At 48.7% G+C, this 8,408-nt stretch overlaps 1 protein-coding gene and 1 long non-coding RNA gene across 9 annotated transcripts in view; one reads left to right on the top strand and one right to left on the bottom strand.

Annotated features, from left to right (window-relative positions):
- SP100 (SP100 nuclear antigen) overlaps positions 1–8,408 on the top strand; it is a 191,686-nt gene that overhangs the window by 98,632 nt on the left and 84,646 nt on the right. The gene's annotated exons all lie outside the window — the stretch shown is intronic.
- LOC117094404 lies at positions 363–2,183 on the bottom strand. The gene is made up of 2 exons (XR_004441536.1): positions 1,711–2,183; positions 363–438 (listed from the first exon to the last, which is right to left on the bottom strand). It is a non-coding gene; the product is annotated as an uncharacterized LOC117094404 (long non-coding RNA).

Genomic DNA, 8,408 nt, shown 5'->3' with positions numbered 1-8,408 from the left:
TGACAGTGCTCACGGAAGTTGTCAGCATCACCTCATTTATAACAAGGGTGCATCTATCTTAACAAATCCATATCACAACAGGCTTATATGTTACATTTTAAGCTTTAATAAGATAAAAGTCACCATATACAAAGGTCATGGACAAGAAAAGTATATTTATACTTACAGAATATTTAGTGAATTCTCCCATATTATGAAAAAAAAAAAAAGGACAAACACCTCAACGGAATCATATTGGCAAAAAATAAACAAGCAATTTATAGAAGAGGAATTTAAATGGCCAAGAAACATGAAAAGCTGTTCAATTTTCCACATCGTAAGGAAAATACAAATTAAAACAAGATGTAACTCTTCATTCATCACCTTTGCAAACTATGGCTGTGTGCGGGAAGATGGTTCGTCTCATTTGCTATTGGTGAAATACATTCATTCAGACTCCTAGAAAGACAATTTGGCAGGACCAAGTAAATAACTGGACCCTGTGCCTCAGTAATTCAATTTTTAAGGTTTAGAGATAAGACAAATACTTGTATAGATGTAAAACCACCCCCCTAAAAAAATTCATTGTTATGATAGCTTATTGGTAAATGTGAACAATTTAAAAACAACCTAAATGTGCTTCAACTGGAGAATAGTTAAATAATTATCATATATCAATTCTATGGAATAGCATGTATAAAAAGAATGAGGCAGATCTATATGTATTAAGGTTAAAAGATCTCTTACGTTTTCCACTATTAAAATAAGTAAACAGGCAAAATGCAGACTAGCACATGCAATGTAATTTATTACAAAACAAGAATATAAACTATGTATTTACAAAAAATGCATTAGATACATAAATGCATAGAAAAATATAAGAAAAGCTGTGCCCAAGACTCTTCACAGGACTGGGAAGGGAAGCTACAAGAATGGGTGAGTAGTAAAGATGACTTTTTCCTTAATATACTTCTCCACTGTTTTAAATTTAATGAACAATAATGTATAGTGTATTTGTTTTGTATTAAAAAAATTAAAAGATTAAGTAATGTTATTTCTGAATTCATTACTAGAGAAAAGACAAGATTTCCTTCTCTCTTCTGGTCAGAGGTATCCCCCATCTTTGGACAGGAAATTGAAGTAAAAATGAAAATATTTAGGCTTTTGCCACCTTGGGCCTTTTTCTTCCCTTTCCTTCTTTTGATCAAGGTTGATGGTATAAGAACTCAGACCCTGAGCCAGTCATGGGAACAGCCGACAGATGCCCCTTGCCAGGACAGGTGAGATCACAGCGTCTGATGTTTAAAAGTAAGCCATGTGTTTACCCTGGAGTGCTTATTTTCTAAACCACCTGTTTGGACATGACATATGTGAAGGTAGAGGAAGGCTGAGGGATGTGAAAGAGTTCAGAGATCATGAGGAAACAGTTAATCCCAGCCACCAACGACTGCTATGTTCAAGTGTCCCGGTCAGCTGAGCAGTAGATCCAAAACAAGAAAGTCACGTGTGTTATGGCAAGTTGGACTCACACCAACAGCTGTCCTGCTCCCGTTTAAAAAATCTGATTTCCCCATTACATGCTCTTTCATTTCATTATATTACATCGCATACCTATGTTCTTGCAAAGAAGGATTAAACGAAAGCGAAGCCTTAGGCACAAACTGAACTAAAGGCATGAAAACTCCAATACTGCCACAGATAAAGGTTAAAGGAAGACAGGTAAAGACTTACCTGGTGCTGAGGTCGCCGCCACCATCTGCCATCTTCTCACCCTAGGCCCTGCCTGGCCTCAGAGCCTGGCCTCTGAGCCCCTTCGTGGGCCCAGCCTGTGTGCAGTGTGGCTGCCCAGGCCCCAAGCAGGAAGTCAGCCGACAGACTGACTCAGAAAGGGCTCCGCCCAAATGGGGAAAAGAGAAGTGAAAGTATTTATTTAACCTCCTGCTGGCTATGAACACTGTGTTTCTCCTCCTTTTTCACTCCAAGGGGTTCTCAGCTTTTCTGACATGTGGCAGAGGGTTGGAGGAGAGGCCTGACAAGCAGCAAGACCTGCAGGACCAGGGAAGGAGGGCCCAGGGGACTAGCAGGGCCAGCTCCCGGGAGTCCACTTGTTTGTGCAATGGACAACAAACAAATTTCCTTGAACCAAAATTGTCCTTAGCTGCTCTGCCCTCTAAGAGGGGGCATAGTTTACATGGGAGCTGGGGGGAGTCTCCATGTTTGCCCCTTCCCCTTGCTGAGATAGCTGGGGGTGTTTACCCCTTCCCCTTGCTGAGATAGCTGAGGATGGGAGGTTGGAGGGTTGGAGGGAAAGCCAGAAACTTTTAAATCTTCTCTCAGGCCCATCAGAGAGCCTGAACTGGACTAAGGTAGGTCTCAACACTGGGACCCAGGGCTGGAGAGAACCAAAATGCTCAGCATTGTAACCTGGGGAGAGTGTTCTTAGCCTTCCTAGAAATCAACCAGACGTAAGAGAGAACTGTCCACACCCCTGGGACCAGAGGCTGGAGCCAGCATGCTAAGAAAGGCAAACACTTTACGTGCAAGGGTTTAAGGAATCTTGACTATGGGGCCACCTCGCAACAGCCAGGGGTGAAGAGAACTTCGGAGAAGTCACTGGAATCTTGAGAAGACAAAAGCTTTCCATTGGAGGCAGATGGAGGTTGGAACCCAGATGATCTAGACATGGAAGGGCAGGGTGGCTCCCGCTGGGGGTTCTATCTCTGCCCAGATTTTCCATTTAGATTCTGATTCATCATTCCTCAAAGAACAAGAAGTGACCGAGAAGACTTGCTCCAAGTCTTCCTTTGCATAGAAGTGCAGCTTTGTAACTTCGCTTTAGCCTGTGATTTGCATAGCAGTGTGACTTTTATAACTTCACTTCAGCCTTTGATTGGTTGCTTTTCGCAACCAATGAGACTGATTGCAGGGCACCACTTCATTTACATGAGGTGAGCACCAAGTGGTCAATGGGAAACCTCTAGCGGGTATTTGGACCAGAGAAGATTCTGTATCCAGGACCACTGAACACGGCTCGTGCCTGGTCCCACACTGTGGAGTGTACTTCCATTTTCAATAAATCCCTGCTTTCATTCTTTTGTTGCTTCATTCTTTTCTTGCTTTGCTGTGCGCTTTGTCCATTTCTTTGTTCAAAACTCCAAGAACCTGGACAATTCGCAGTCAAGATCCTCTACTGGTAGGGGTGATTCTTGAACCTGGGACCCCCATGTGGGAACCAGAGGTCTATCCCTGAGATGAGGTCACTGGCATCATGGACCAGAGAGTTTCAGGGCAGGAGGCGGCTGCAGCAACAGCACCACTGCGACATGAGAATAGAGAACCTGACCACCCTCCAAGGGACGTAGAAGTGATGAGTGAAGAGCAGGCGCCTGGGATATTTAGTGGGAGCATCCAGTCCTGCCGAACTGTCTCCTTCTAGGAGCTGGAACATCAATCAATCAAGGCCCGGTCCTCGTCCATCTTCTAGGGGACTCTTCTCTAACTGGGAGTGGGAGTGAGCCTGCTCCTCGCTGGGCCTCCCTGAAGTCATCCTGCCTGCAGAGACCAAGACTCTGTTGGCTCCTCCAAGCTCAAGTGCACAAGGACAGGGGCCTGTGTAGTGTGGGGAGGGTTGGAGCAGCCTGAGGCCATGCGACTAAGCCCAGTTCTGGAGTTCAGTGTTGGGGGTCCCTTTATTGCCACATATCTAAGCCACATCCCCAATCCAGCTTTTATCAGGAATAAAGTTGGTATTTCAATCCCCATCTGTCTCTCCATTTTGCCTATATCTCAAAGGGTTCAAGCACATGGGTATACATCTCTCTTCTCAGGTTCTCTTCTATCTGTGCCCCAGATGGCTAGAGGCTGGGGTCATAGCTCCTTGCAATTGCATGATTGTGATGCAATTATCCCCTGGGCTCAGCAGGCATTTGGTGGCAATATTTCAGCTTTTAGGAAGTTGGGTGAGACCAGGCTGGTCTGATCCTCCCCAGCCCACTCACCAGGGTCCCCTGCTCAGCAGAGCCTCAGTGACTGGCCTAAAGATGGAGCTTTGGGCCACACTGTAAGATTACAGTGGGATTGTTGGAGATGGAAATGTGATTACTGCTGTTGGAATGGAGTGAATCCTGGGAAAATGGGCGAATGGCAGGGAAGGAAGAGGCTATGGGTGAAGGGTTGTAGGGAGTCAGAAAGACAAGGGGAGCATTCATTGGACAACACAGGAGCCCCTCTGGACACCTTCTGAAGGTGGGGACCATTCACGAGAAATCCCGAGGACGCCCTCAGTCCTTGTGCAGCACCAGGAGGAAACAGACTGGCCCAGGGCCGCCCCTGAGTCCGCATCATCACGCAGGGTCCTTCAGCTGAGCCCCTGTCGTATCGTTGAACATCCTCAGATCCCTGTCCCCTGGTAACTGACGGACAGCACAGGCTCCTGGTGGCCCATGGGCGCCACCTCATGCCTCCTTTCTGAGGCCACCCAGCCGGCGAGGCCCACCACTGACACACCGTGAGCACGCGCAACGAGCAAGGGGCCCGTGACCGCCATTCTGCGTGTGCGCCTCCCGCCTTCCCGTCCCCGCTGCCGCCCCGCGCTCCTCCGGGCTCCGCCCCCGCCGGGCCTGCGCCCCCTCTCCCCGCCGCGCACAGCGCTGCAGCCTCTTTAGGGCTGGGCGGAAACAGAAACCGAAAATCCTCATATCGGGATTCTAGCTCACCAAACACTTCGAAGTGTGTGGTAGAAGGGCCGTAGTTCCCTCTAAATAAAGTCGAACCCATGTAAGGACTGGGTTCTGAGATCATTTGGCCCTCTGGCAGCTCACGAGCACCACCGGGTCGCCGCCTGCCCTCTGTTCAGCCCGTGAGGGGCGGGGGACTCTGCCCTTAGCTCCTCCTGGTTCCTGTCCTCTTCCCTAAGAGTTTCATTCCTTCCGGAGCCACAAGCGGCCCTGCTTTCTGCACCTCCCTGGAGGCTGAAGCCCTCAAGCCTGCCCCGCACCCTAAGGCCCTGCAGGACACTCCTGCTGTCCTTGCGGGGGCACACTGATGTGACTCGATGCTGAGCAGTTGAAAGCATAATTCAAAAATAGCGGGCAAACGGCAACAACGGGTAGCATGGAGTGAATTAGAAGACACGAGACTTCAAAGAAGTGCGTTTCATGCAGAGACGTTTGGCAATGCCCCAAAATCCAGTCTCCCTGAGTGAGGGAAAGGGGGCTTCACTTTCCCTTTAGTTTCACTTTGAGCCCCAACTGCTGGACTGCAGAGGAACGACCCTACAGGCTCCCTATGTTTCACATTCTGGGGATTCCTGGTGGCATCTTCCTGTGTTCACCAGTGTGTCCCTATTAGCACTTGAGGCTGTCACCTGACATATGGAACCAGGCAGCTCCATGTTGGATGCCTCCGCAAGCATGGAACTAAGGCTTCAGGGTCAGACCTACCCTCAGAAAGGAGAAGGAAGGTCTTTCGAGCTGTGGTGGGCCTGGGGTCTCTTTGTGAGCCTCAGGGTGCCAGTGAGGCAGGGCTGGACACCACCAGGAATGGAGGGAGCCTGGTGGCTAGGGCTGGAGCCAGGAAAGGCCTGAATGAACAATGCAGCCTTTTACCAAGTCTGCACTCCTAATATTTCTGCAAACCTCCATATGTCTATTACTTTCATCATGGTGAGATGGAATGGCCCCCAGACTGTCCTAGATCTTAGGACTGCTAGGTGATGCGTGTGTGGCGAGGGAAGGAGATACCTGGTGGCCCCTCCAGATGGTCTCCACCAGCACCTACTGGGCAGCAGCTTCTGCTTCTTTGGGCTTGCAAGTGGGTGCCTCTATGAAGAGGAGGGTCCCCGGCAGGTTCCTCAGTATTGCTGAACAGAATAAAAGAAGGGCAGGGTTGGAAAGTGTAGCTTCATGAAGATTTCGTGGTTACAAGACAGGTTATGAGACAGGAAGTACAGTTTTAGCACAGGCCACTGCCCATCTGCCAACCGTTGCCTGGTGGAGATGTGCAGGGAAGGGGTGGAATCTGCCTCCCCACAGGTGCTCCTCATGGGAATGTGGGTGGGAGACAGCTGACCAGAGCACTGGGGGGCTCTCCCAGGGCACCTTTGCCTAGCAAGGGCTGAGAAGACCCTGTTTTGAGGATGAGGTAGGTCTTGTTAGACTGTCAGTAGTAACAGATCTGCTGTAGGGGAAATCCAAAATAAAGTCTAATGAGCTCTCCCCAGGACCAAACACGTCTTCAGAGCTGGTGGGACAGTCCTGTGCATTTCTCCTAGCTGGTGCACATGTTTCTCATGGGTACAAATGCTGTGCTCAGGGAACAGGTTGACATTCTACAGGGCCCCAGCCCACTAACACAGGAGGACCATCTGGTCTGGCTAGGTCATGAAGTGGCCCTGGGAACCAGGTTTTGCTGGATATCCCGTGTCTCACCTTGGGATAAGGCTCTCAGGGTAGGTGGGCTGTAAAACTGCCAGGTGGAATATGGTTCTTTGGGGGAGCAGATGGCCTCCAGGGTGTTCCAATGTCTTTCTGGGCAACAGACTGACAAGTTGTGCTGGTTTCCAAAACAATGACATTGAAATTGGAAACTCATTCATCTCATCTATTACTGATCCATTTTCTTGGTGTATAAGGGAATAGAATAAAGTGTAAGTTCCCTGACAGATCCACTTCTGCAGGTACTAGTCAGTTGAGAATGGCCAGTGGACTCAGTCTAGTAGGTGACACTCTCCTTTCCAGAGAGAATTGGAGACCCCTCTGCACATACCGTCTATGGCCTATTACACCCTCTCTCATGAATAATTCTAGAGGGTGTTCAGCCCATTGAATGTGGAGGCATGGAAGTGAGGGGCTCACAATCATCCCAGAGCCTGGATTCCAGGCTCAGCTGTGATGACAATAATGATATTCTTGAGTTGTGCTTGTAAGAATCCAGAATTGGAAATTGGGTCCTTCCCCACTGGGGACATGAGGAAGTGGGGCCAGGATTTACCATTTATCATTCAGACAATAGCACATGCAGGAACCCAGGAGTCATTTCTTGTATTTCCTGAATAAGGACAAAACAAAAAGCACCAGCCAGCTCCTGCACAGCACTCTGGGCCACAGGTACTGACACAGACGTTACAAAAACATCTAAGAGCAGACATGTCCACTGGCATGCAGAGTGCACCAGCCATGGGCACATCCCATTCTCTGAGACCCAGAAGAGTGAACACAGACACCAGAGAGAGCCAGAAGTGGTGGCCACATCATTATATGGCCAAGACTTGAGGTCCTGAGATCTCAAGGCGGGGGTCCTGCATCCTCCTCCCCACCCAGACTCAGGCAACTGTGGATGAACCCTCTAGAGGATGAGGTGAACAGGAGATGGAAAGTGGTCCTACCCACCTTTCTGGCAACTCTGGCAGGATGCAGTTAAATATGTAACCAAATGTCTCAGCAGAGAAGTAACCCCCTTCCTTGAACAGGTCACACCCTAGTTTCCTGCTTAATATTGGTGGGGACACAATACACAACTCAAGACTGTGCTGTCTTTGTATGAACCGGTGTAGACTCTTCCAGTCGCACACACCATGCGGTTCAGGGGAAAATGTGAAGAAATATTTCAGGAGAGAAATATATCAGTGTTGATGTAATGTAGTAAGGGATAGTGTAGCTTCATGTCAGATGAACAGTGACCATCTCAGTCTTTGCCTCCGCAGCACAGGGCAATGGGGAAACAGTTACCGGCTCCCGTGGACCCAAGGAACTTGGCAGCCCCCAGCTCTTTGGCCCCTCTGACTGGCCTGGAGTTGCCCCTATTCCTCCATTAGACAGCAGTGGTCCAGGCTGTGAGTGTCCCAGGTGGGTTTCTTCAGTCAGCTGTGATTTCCTTGGCTGTCCAGCCTGCTCCATCCCCCTTTCCTAACAGTCCCCTGTTCCTTTGGGTGAAGGAGCTCTCCCTTCTGGGCGCAGGAGTGAGGGACTTGAATCACAGTGCTGGCCCCTGAGCAGGCCAGGCCAACCAGATGCTGTTTGGGGGGAGTTGAGCTTGAGTGAAGTATTGTGAGGAGTTAAAGAAATCAACAACAATAATTGGTAAAATCTTAACATCCTTGAGGGGATGGCTGCGTCATTCCTGGTGCATGATTGCCTGGAAATGCTCTGATTCCTGCCCTTTCCCAGGGCCATTTGCCAACTCTGTAACCCTGCTTTCTGGCCCTTTCTGTGAGGCACTGTGTAGTTCATCATCGGAGTAACTTTTGTCTAGCCTAGATAAATTGGGTCTCTCTTTTATTTATTTACTTATTTTTTTTAACAGCTTTATTGAGATACAATTAACACACCATATGATTTACCCATTTAAATAGTACAATTCAAAGTCATATAGTATGTTCACAGGGCTTTTTAACCATCACCACGATCAATTTCAGAAGATTTTTGTCACTG

The sequence above is a fragment of the Trachypithecus francoisi genome, unplaced genomic scaffold (assembly GCF_009764315.1).
Source record: "Trachypithecus francoisi isolate TF-2019V2 unplaced genomic scaffold, Tfra_2.0 Lachesis_group13, whole genome shotgun sequence".
In the NCBI taxonomy this organism is placed as follows: Eukaryota; Metazoa; Chordata; class Mammalia; order Primates; family Cercopithecidae; genus Trachypithecus; species Trachypithecus francoisi.
The sequence above is the reverse complement of the archived record's forward strand: the minus strand, read 5'-3'. Positions and strand labels throughout refer to the sequence as shown.